This window comes from Canis lupus, chromosome 17 (assembly GCF_011100685.1).
Source record: "Canis lupus familiaris isolate Mischka breed German Shepherd chromosome 17, alternate assembly UU_Cfam_GSD_1.0, whole genome shotgun sequence".
In the NCBI taxonomy this organism is placed as follows: domain Eukaryota; kingdom Metazoa; phylum Chordata; class Mammalia; order Carnivora; family Canidae; genus Canis; species Canis lupus.
Window position 1 is genome coordinate 8,117,076 of NC_049238.1, and position 10,345 is coordinate 8,127,420.

Genomic DNA, 10,345 nt, shown 5'->3' on the forward strand with positions numbered 1-10,345 from the left:
TTCTAATGTCCTAGAAGAGGAATCAAGGAATTAAAAGAAATAAGCCTTTTTAAGATCTTTAATACATATTGCCAAATTGCCTTGCAGGAGAGTGTATTAATTTACTAAAGAGAAGTTTAAGAGCCCAACAATTCATAGTTTTTACCAGTAGTGGGTACCACTACTATTTTTTAAAGATTTCAACTCGAGGAGCACCTGGGTGGCTCAGTTGGTTAGGTGTCTGCCTTCGGCTCAGGTCACGGACCCAGGGTCCTAGGATGGAGCCCCGCATTTTGCTCCCTACTCGGTAGGGAGCCTGCTTCTCCCTCTCCCATTCCCCCCTACTTGTACACTCTTTCTCTGTGTCAAATAAGTAAATAAAATATTCTTTAAAAATAAAAATTAAAAATCTCAACTTGAAGGGTGAAAAATAGTATTTTGCTTTTTAAAAATTTTAATGATTGTTTGCTTTGTTTGCCAGATGTGGTAGACAGAGTAATGATCCCCCAAAAATGCTGTTCTGGAGAACAGTTTGGATTCATCAATCAAAATTGAAGATAGGCATTCCCAACATCCTATACTTTTACCTCCCAGCATCTGTCCACCAGATCTGTGTGCTCACCAAGAGACATATTCATGGCAGCATTATTCAGAAGTACTCCCAAACTGGAAGCAACCCAAATTCCATCAACCTAGAATGGATAAAAATAGCAATGAGATGCCCATCAGTGAAATACTATGCAGCTAGGAAAACAGAAGAACCACAGCTAATCAAGAGCAAATGGGTTCTTACAAACACAATGTGCAGCAGAAGAAAGCAGACACAAAATCCCCACATACTTTGGATTCTGTTGATGAAAAGGTTTACAAACACAAGCATAGCTAAGAGGGAATGAATGATGCAGTAAGTGTTTATCTTTGGGGAGGAGGAAGGAAGTCATGATTGGGAAGGAGGCCATGAGGGCCATCTTGGTTTTGGCAATGTGCCATTTCTTGACTTGGGCAATGGGTAGTGACCAAGCTAGATAGACATTTACTCTGTGCCCTTTCTTTTCTTTCTTTTTTTTAAAGGTTTTATTTATTTATTTGAGAGAGACAGTGTGCACTCAAGCAGCAGGAAGGGCAGAGGGAGAAGCAGGCTCCCTGCTCAGCAGGATCTCCATCCCAGGACCCCAGGATCATGACCTGAGCCAAAGGCAGACACTTGACTCAGCCACCCGGGTGCCACTACTCTGTGCCATTTTCTATGTGTGTTATAATTCACAGTAAAAATTTAAAAAGGAGGGATGCCTGGGTGGCTCAGTGGTTGAGCATCTGACTTTGGCTTGGTTCGTGATCCTGGAGTCCCTGGATCCGGTCCCGCATTGGGCTCCCTGCATGGAGCCTGCTTCTTCCTCTGCTGTGTCTCTGCCTCTCTCTCTCTGTGTGTCTCTCATGAATAAATAAATCTTAAAAAAAAAAAAGAATTGGTTAAAAAAAAATTAAAAAGGAAACCTTGGTGGATTTTTCTTTTTTAATGTGCAGGTTATTTTAGCTCACTGTCAATTCTTGATGGTTTAGTTTTTATTTTTTAGCTTAGTGTTTTAATAATAAAATAAAATAATCTATCTTTCTAATCATTAGAACAAAAATATTTTCAGTAAAGTCTTTCCTTTTGTTTCTTAGGAGGAAGCCTGCCACACTCAGTAATGTCTACTGCACACAAGGGCAGCTACAGGGTTTGCCTTTCTAAGCATTTAACCTTTTAAAATGTGTTTATCTACACAACGTATCCCTTGCAGAAAGTTACTGGTGCTCCTTTAGAATCATCAAGGACATGAGCTTTTATTTGAGTGAACAGGAAAAGAAGTTGTTGGCTATTCTTTGAAGAGTGCTCTGTTGTATGCACGCCATAGCTCCCGGCTGGCTTTTAGTGATTAGAAAGCCTTTGAAATTTCTGCAGTAGAAAAATGTGATTATATCTTTGGTAACCCAGTACATCTAAAAATTATTTGATCCGGTAACTCTTTTTGGAAGTAGAATAGTACATATTCAAAATCTCACAGAATTAGAGTCTTTTGGAGCACCTATTGGAGAGTATTGAATTAGTTCATTCTTCTGTTTTCACAATTAGAGAAACTGAGGCCAAAGAGGAGACATGACTAGTCCAGGATGACACAGTAAGTTACGGCAAGAGGCCCTTGTGCTAGGCTGCCTTGAAATGCGAGAATACTCAGCCAGCATTCACACTCACCTATTCTGGGTTTAAATAAAAAAGAGGGTGTAATGTAACAAACATTCAAACATCCAGGTACCAACATGCAGCTTTAAAGTAAAATACCACTTGGGCCACCTGGGTGGCTCAGTAGGTTAAGCGTCTGACTCTTGATTTCGGCTCAAGTCATGATTAGGATCATGAGATTGAGCCCTGAATCAGGTTTCATGCTGGGCATGGAACCTGCTTAAGATTCTCTCCCTCTCCCTCTGCCCTTCCGTCCCCCTGTCATGCTCGTGTCCACTGTCTCTCTCTCTCTCTCTCTCTATAAAAAATAATAATGATAACGTAAAATATTGCAATATTTTAATAATATAGACCAAGCCTTCTGAGTATCCCTCCTCGGTCACATTCCATTTCCTTCCTCATAGAGGTACTCACTGTTCTGAATTTGGTGCTTATTACTCCAATACATGTTTGGGCTTTTTTTTTTTTAAGATGTTGTTTATTTATTTGAGAGAGAGAGAGAGCATGAGGGGGTGGAGGAGCAGAGGGAGGGGAAGAAGCAGACTCCCTGCTGAGCAGGGAGCCTGACTCAGGCCTCGGTCCCAGGACTCTGAGATCATGACCTGAGCCAAAGGCAGATGCTTAACTGACTGAGACACCCAAGCACCCCTGTTTGTTGTTATTGTTTTTGAATTAATTTATTTAATCTCTATGCCATTGGATTTGAACTCATGACCACTCCTATACATGTTTGGTTTTTTGTTTTTTTTTAAGTAGATTCCATGCCCAGCATGGAGCCCAATACTGGGCATGAACTCATGACTCTGAGATCAAGACCTGAGCTGATGTCAAGAGCTGGACACTTAACTTGCTGCAGCCCCCAGGCGGCCCTAGATGTGTTTATACTCACGCCCCAGCATTAGTCTGCTAAAGCTGCATCAACAAAGTACCCCAGACTGGGCAGCTTGAACAACACAGACCTACTCCCTGATGGGTCTGGAGGCTGAATTTTTGAGATCGAGAGGTCAGCGGGGTTGGTGTCCACTGAGGCCTCTCTCCCTGGTTTGCAGGTCTTTCTCCCTGTGTCCTCTTTATTCTGGACATGCCCATCCCTGGTGTCTCTTTGTTTGTCCAAATTTCCCAAATGTCTTATAAGGACATCTGTCAGAGCAACAGTCTTCTTCCTGGGTTTGTCTTCGTCTAAAACTCCTCTTCTTCTAAAGATACCAGGACCCACCCTCATGACCTCATCTGACTTTCATCACCTCTTTAGAGACTCGATCTCCAAATACAGTCACGTTCTGAGGTACTGGGTTTTAGGATGTCAGCATATGAATTTGGAGGACACAACTCAGCCCACAACAACCGTCTGTGTACTCATTCTCCTGTGGATGGACCTCTTGGCATGATAAACAATGCTTCCATGAATATCCTCATACAAAAGCTGTGTTGCGTCTACTGACCAGACTGAGTGTATACGCCTTGGAGTGGAATTGCTGAGCTATTTGGGTTGTTTATTGACCGGACCACCCTCTTCTTGTTGAACTACGATGTCATGTGTCCCGTTGCCAAGGAGACAGGAGACAGCGCGAGTTCACCAGCTTGTGGATGGGTCCCTCTGTCTCTCTGGACCAATGACTAAAGGAGAGGCCTCTGCTCTAAGCTGAATTGTTTGTCCCCAACCCCTACATATATTGGCCGAAATCAGAACCCCTCACCACCCCAGAACGTGACCTTATTTGGAAATAGGGTCATTGCAGATGTAGTTAATTAAGATGAAGGGGTACCTGGGTGGCTCCATGGTTGAGCGTCTGCCTTCGGCTCGAGGCGTGATCCTGGGGTCCTGGGATCGAGTCCCACATTGGGCTCCCTGCAGGGAGCCTGCTTCTCCCTCTGCCTGTGTCTCTGACTCTCTCTCTGTGTCTCACATAAATAAATAAATAATAAATAAATAAATAAATAATTTTTAAAAATTAAGATGCGCTCAGTGGCGAGGGTAAAGTGGGTCACTGATCAAGACACCTGGTGTCCTTCTAAAGGGGAAATATTTGGACACACCCACATACACACTCACACTCACACTCACACACACACACACACACACAGGGAGGACTCCGTATGAACATGAGGACGGCCGTCTACAAGCCCAGGAGAAAGGCCTGGAACAGACACTCCCTCACAGCTCTCGGAAGGAGCCAGCCCTGCCAGCATCTTGATTTTGAACCTCTAGCCTCCAGGACGAATGAGGGGATACGTTCCTGTTGTTTAAGCCTCCCCAGTCTATGGTACTTTGTCAAGGCAGCTCTAGGAAACTAAGATCTCGTCCGTTCTGCTTTCTGCTTCTGGTTCCCCATCCCTAGCGCTCTTCACTGCCTGCACAGCCAGGAGTAGCAAAGGACGGTGAGTCATTACCTGCGGGTCCGGTCAGGACTGGCATTGCTCGGGAGCACTGCCAGCCACACCCTGTATGTACTCTGGCCCCACAATCAAGAGAAAGGTCACAGCCACGCGATGGAGCAGGACCCCCGGGACCCGGTTGGGGTCTTTAATCAGCCACAGATGGCCTGTGTGTCTTTGACAAGTGCCTGGCCCTCCCTGGGCTGTTTCCTCAGCTGTAAATAATGGTGGTGGTTGCCAGGGGCTGGTGGGAGGGGAGAATGGAGAGTTATTGTCTAATGGGTGGAGAGTTTTAGATTTTACAAGATGAAAGAGTTCAGGAGATGGAGGGTGGTGACAGTTGTACGACATTATGAGCGTATTTAACACCACGGAACTGTACACTCACAAATGGCTATTTTATGGTAAGTTTTATGGTTTATGGATTTTACCACGTTAAAAAAAATTGGAGGAAAAATAAGGCTGCTAGGCTTGGGACCCTCCAACTGTTCTGCTTATGACATAGCATTTTAGGTCACCGGGAATAAAAATATCCTGCTGCCCCTACTCTCTGCAAACTTGAGTGGCAAACATAATTTCAATGCTTTTAATTATCTGAGCCGTGGATGGTTCTGTTCTCACCCTCAAAATGAGTTTTGGGTTTGGTTTTGTTTTGTTTTGATCTGAGCCTCTGCTGGTCTCACAGATGGTTATCTGTGAAAATTTGTCTATTCTAAGACAGTCTGTGCGCACGCACACGTGCCCATGTGTGCATATGTGTGGTGTGTGCATTGGGACTGCTTGTAGTAACTGCCTCCCCAACTTCACAGGGGTGTTGTCTGGCCAGGGTCGCTCGGGATGGCTGAGTCCCCCAGATTTTTGCCAGATTTGAACGAGAGCCCCAAATAGCGTATGTAAATCTTCCCTCGCCCTAGAGCAAGGGTAATAGAAATGATCAGATGCCCAGCAACTGGTGTGTTCCAGGCTTCAGGAATGAATGTCAGTTTTGTGGTTCCCTGCCTGGCATCTGGCTTCATTAGGCCATAAAACACAGAGTTTATGGGCCTTCTGGCTGGAACAATGATTTTTACAATATCCGTGGTGGTTATCAGAGAAAGAAAGCCAGCCAAGGAACTTTCTCTGCATCCCTGCTGCTTGTTGTGGGCGGTGCCAGCCCCACGTGTTAGGTTTTTGACCTCTCATCAACCCTGGAAGACAGATGTTATGATTGCCATTTTCAGGTTCAGCGCAGAGAGGCTTAGAGATTTTACCAAGCTCATACAGCCAGCATGCGCCTGGTTCCAATCCAGGTTTTCTGAGTCCTGGACCAGCATGCTTTTCTCTTTTCTTTTTTTCAATGTTAGCTAGCTGACGTTGTTGACAGTTCTACTTGTTAAACTTTTATGTCTCGGTTAAACCCTGACCTCTGGGGCTAATGCCTCTCACACAGGAAGATGCTGCTTTTGTGTTCCAGTTGCTGGCTTACAGGCCCCAGTTCCTATTCTCCCTTCTGCTGGGTAGGTACCCTCGGGGGACACGGTGATGTGCCACCAGACACCCCCCTCGCCCTGGAGGACTTGCTTCCCCAGCTGCTGGGAAGGCTGTCATCAGGCAAGCTCAGCTGTCAGCTTCTTCAGGTTGGCCTGCAGGGAGCTGGGTGGCCCGAGGCCATACCCTTCCTGTGGCAGCTGCATCCACTGGGGAAGGTCAAGGGCTGGGTCAGCTTGGTCTGAAGGGACACCACTGTGAAGGCCACTGTGGTTGCTGTGTTTCCTGTGGGGTGTACTGGTAGGCCTCACTTTCTCCCTCTGCCCTGTCCTGTTTCCTTTATCTCCCCTCCTCAGCGGATGGTTCCAGCAACACTCCGTGACAAACATCCTGTTCCTAAACTCTTCCCGGAGCCTGCTTCCTGGGAGGCCCACCTTCTACAGGCACCCACCTCCCTTCTTCCTCAAGACGGCCCTTGAGAGCCTCCCTGCACCCAGAGGCTCTTGTCTGAGGTACACGACCACACAACTATTGACCTGGGTCTGGCGTCTGGGCGCACTCAATCTTGGGCAGTGTCTGGGGTGCTTCTCGAATTCACAGTCCCAGGTGGCTGGGGCATGGCTGGTTTTCAAGGGCAAACCCAAGACCCTGGGCCCTTCTCATTGACTGTGGTGACTGTCACCAGATGGCTTCCAGCACAGAGGGAAGCATTTACTTCCACAGGAACTAATTTAGTCCCAAAACCTAACCACGCAGGCAGCACCCGGCTGCATTTGGTCATTACCTGTTCCCAGGAAGGAGGGAGCTTATCAGGCATCCGTGAAAGTCAGTAAGTTAATGCAGTTGCTGCCGCTCCGAAAAAGTGGTGTCTGCCTGCCTTTGCAGGGTCTCTTTATGTTGAGGAGGATCTGAGATGCAGAAAGTTCAGGACCTTCCTGCTCAGCAAGTGGGAGTTACTTAATGATTATTTAAAGTCTGAGGAGTAGAACCTGGGTGAACGGAGTTCCTTCGAGGGCATCAGAGCATTCTCTGCACTCCATACCGTGCCTGCCTGCTGTAAGGGAGTGCATTACTCAGGACCCTTGGGGTGCAAGTAACTGCAGTCAACATGACCTAGTTTAACAACAACAGAAGGGGGACTTTATTTGAAGGTATCTCACCAAACCTAAGGCCAGAAATACTGCCAGGACCCAGAAAGGGGTGAGGTCCCTGATCAGGGAAACTCTGTGCCTGAATTCCGCGTCTGCACAGTGGTGTGAGTGCATGCATGTGTGTGCATGCGTGTGCATGCATGTGCACATGTAGACATGTGCAGACAGGAGCATGCATGCTTCTGCATGTGCATGTGTGTGTAGGCCTTTCCCTGAATCAAGTCCCTCATGGTGGCAAATGGCCAATCGTCCATTCCAGGCTTTCTATAAAAACCTTTTTTCAAAGATTTTTAAAATTTATTTGAGATAGAGAGCGAAAGCAAGAGAGCGCCAGGGAGGAGCAGAGGGAAAGGGAGAAGCCGACTCTCCGCTAGCAGGGAACCCGATGTAGATGCAGGGCTTGATCCCAGGACCCTGCGATCATGACCTGAACCGAAGGCAGACGCTTAACCGCTTAACCAGCTGAGCCACCCAGGTGCCCTATAAAAGCATTTTAACGATATCAAGAAACTAACTGAACTCTTACTTGGACCCAATCCTAAATTCCTGATACAACTAGGCCTGGATGCCTGCCAGGGGGAACCATGCAGTCCAAACCTGCTGCCAGGACCCAGCCCTATCAATGTGACCAACAACCCCCAAAGTGGGCGCTCCCAGCCAGCCTTGGAGAGCAAACTGGGAAAGATGTTAGCTAAGCGGCTCCCTGTGCCATCTGACCTGGATGGAGACGGCGGGCTCTAGGCTAGAATCGTCAAGCCCCTCTGCTCCCCGGCATTGCATACGAAGAGCCTATGCTGGCATCAACAAACCTTTCCAGAGCTCTCTTCTGCGGGAGCAGGTGCAGAGCCCTGTAAGGATAATCTTTTCTTCCTGAAACACTCCCCTCTCCCCCAAGAGGGCTGACAAGAGTGGTGGAGATAGAGCACACTGTGAAATGTGATGGGACCCCCGATGTTTAATGAGAAAGGCAACCAGTTGCTGAATGACTTCTATGTGCCAGGTGTTTTATGTGTATTATCTCTAAACTTCACAGAGAAGTGGAGGCATTATTGCCAGGAGGCATTATTATTATATGCCTGCTTTACAGATCAGAAAACTGATGCTCAGGGAGGTGAGCAAACTCATCCAAAGTCACATTGCTAGTAGATGATGGCATTTAGGATTTTATTTCAAGTCTGGTTAGTTCTAAAGCCAGTAGTCTTCCCAGAATGATGCATCACTTTCTAAACAACTAATAGATCACACAAGTAAAACCTTAATAATTCATAAATTGTATGATTCAGGAATGCCATTAGAGGCCACGCGATGCCAAAACCGTTCAATGAAACAGTGAAGCATTCCATCAGACTTGCGTCTGGACTGATTTCAGTAATTTATGGGATGGGAAGACTTGGCTAAATTAATTTACTATTCCCATCTTGTGCTTATTAATTGTTCTGACAACCATCCAGATGCTCATGTTGACTCGGTCCAGGCTTACGGTGCAAACCGTGGGAGACGTGGGGGAGGGGAAGGACTAGACACTTTGCTTCCGGCATCGCTGATTGAGGCGGGAGACAAGGGCAGGCCCAGCCAGCAGTCGGCGTGTCTACTGTGCAAGAAGGGAGGGGGGTGGTGGTAACAGGGCTGGATTTCAAATCCAAATATCTGGCTTCCCACTCTAGCACAGCTTAACCATGCTGGAATCCAGGCACTCACTCACCGTCCTGGGCTCCAGCTTCCTTCTCTAAAGTAGTCTTATTAAATCCCACTTTCTCCCTCTCTGCATTTTAGAAACAATGGGGATTAGTGTGTGATGATAGTTTCTGTGTAATAGGGGCACCTGGGTGCTCAGTCAGTTGGGCATCTGACCCTTGATTTCAGCCCAGATCATGATCTCAGGGTCGCGGGATCAAGCCCCACATCAGGCTCTGCACTCAGCATGGAGTCCGCTTGAGATTCTCTCTCTCTCCCTCTGCCCCTCCCCCTGCACTCCCGTTCTCCTCCCCCCTCACCAGAATAAATAAACAAATCCTTAAAAAAGAATAGTTACTATGTAATAATGGGTAAAATTTTCTGACACGTATGTTTACTTTCCTTGTGGAAAGTATGTTTACTTTTCCTTATGGCTATAAGAGGTTGATTCTAATATTAGCCCCATTTTACAGATGAGAAGACCAAGAACCCAAAAGATGAGCTCATAGACCCCGAACCAAGTGCACCTGCACCCACCTGTTCCGGTGGCCTGGAGAGAGACCATCCTCATTGCTTCTCAAGGCCCTAACCCAGGAAGCCCAGGGTAGGACCTGCGCCGGGTGGGCACTAGGGTGGGGGGCAGATAATCGGAGACTCACTGCCTCACGTGCCTCACCATCACCAAGGCAACAAGCTCTCCCCTGCTGTTGCCAGGGAAACCATCTGAACTCTCTCTTTCTCTCACCTTCACCATGGAGACAGCCAACTGGAAAGGCGCTCCTGGAGGTGGAGGAGGTACCGCAGAGGGAGACATGCCTCCAGATTCTCCTTTGTGGCTCAGGACGCAGCATCCAGTAGGAACCCAAGGCCTGGAAATTCCCGCTCATTGAGGAATGTGGGAGACATTCCTGGAGTTACACGGAAATACAATGCAAAGCCAGGATGTCCCTGGGGATGGAGAGGTTAGAAGAATTGTTTTCTGAATTTATTTCTAGAGGCTGCCCTTCCAGTAGTCAGCCATTGTCCAGATCAAAGGAAATCCCCCAATTTTCATGTCTCACAGATGCTGAAAATCTGCCAGGCTGGGTCTTCCCTTTGTCTAATGGTGCTCCCCACCTGCCGGGTGACGCTGCATGACGTCTTCCCGGGTATCTGTCGAATGGACTGGATGGGCTATCTCGATGGCTCTTGGGATTCCAGATTCCTAGACTAGTGCAAGTTCTTTAAGAAAGCACGAGGCAGGGCAGCCTAGGTGGCTCAGTGGTTTAGCACCGCCTTCGGCCCAGGGCGTGATCCTGGAGACCAGGGATCAAGTCTCACATCGGGCTCCCCACAGGGAGCCCGCTTCTCCCTCTGCCTGTGTCTCTGCCTCTGTCTCTGTCTCTCATGAATAAATAATAAATAAAATAAAATAAAATAAAATAAAATAAAATAAAATAAAGAAAGCACGAGGCTCCAGCAAGTTTGCCCGACTTTT

The 10,345-nt window shown here is 47.2% G+C and overlaps 1 long non-coding RNA gene across 1 annotated transcript; it reads right to left on the bottom strand.

The window, feature by feature from the left end:
- Positions 1-4,042: 4,042 nt before the first annotated feature.
- LOC111090494 lies at positions 4,043-9,563 on the bottom strand. Its single transcript, XR_005372101.1, has 3 exons — positions 9,406-9,563; positions 6,828-7,097; positions 4,043-4,096 (listed from the first exon to the last, which is right to left on the bottom strand). It is a non-coding gene; the product is annotated as an uncharacterized LOC111090494 (long non-coding RNA).
- Between the last annotated feature and the right edge of the window lie 782 nt (positions 9,564-10,345).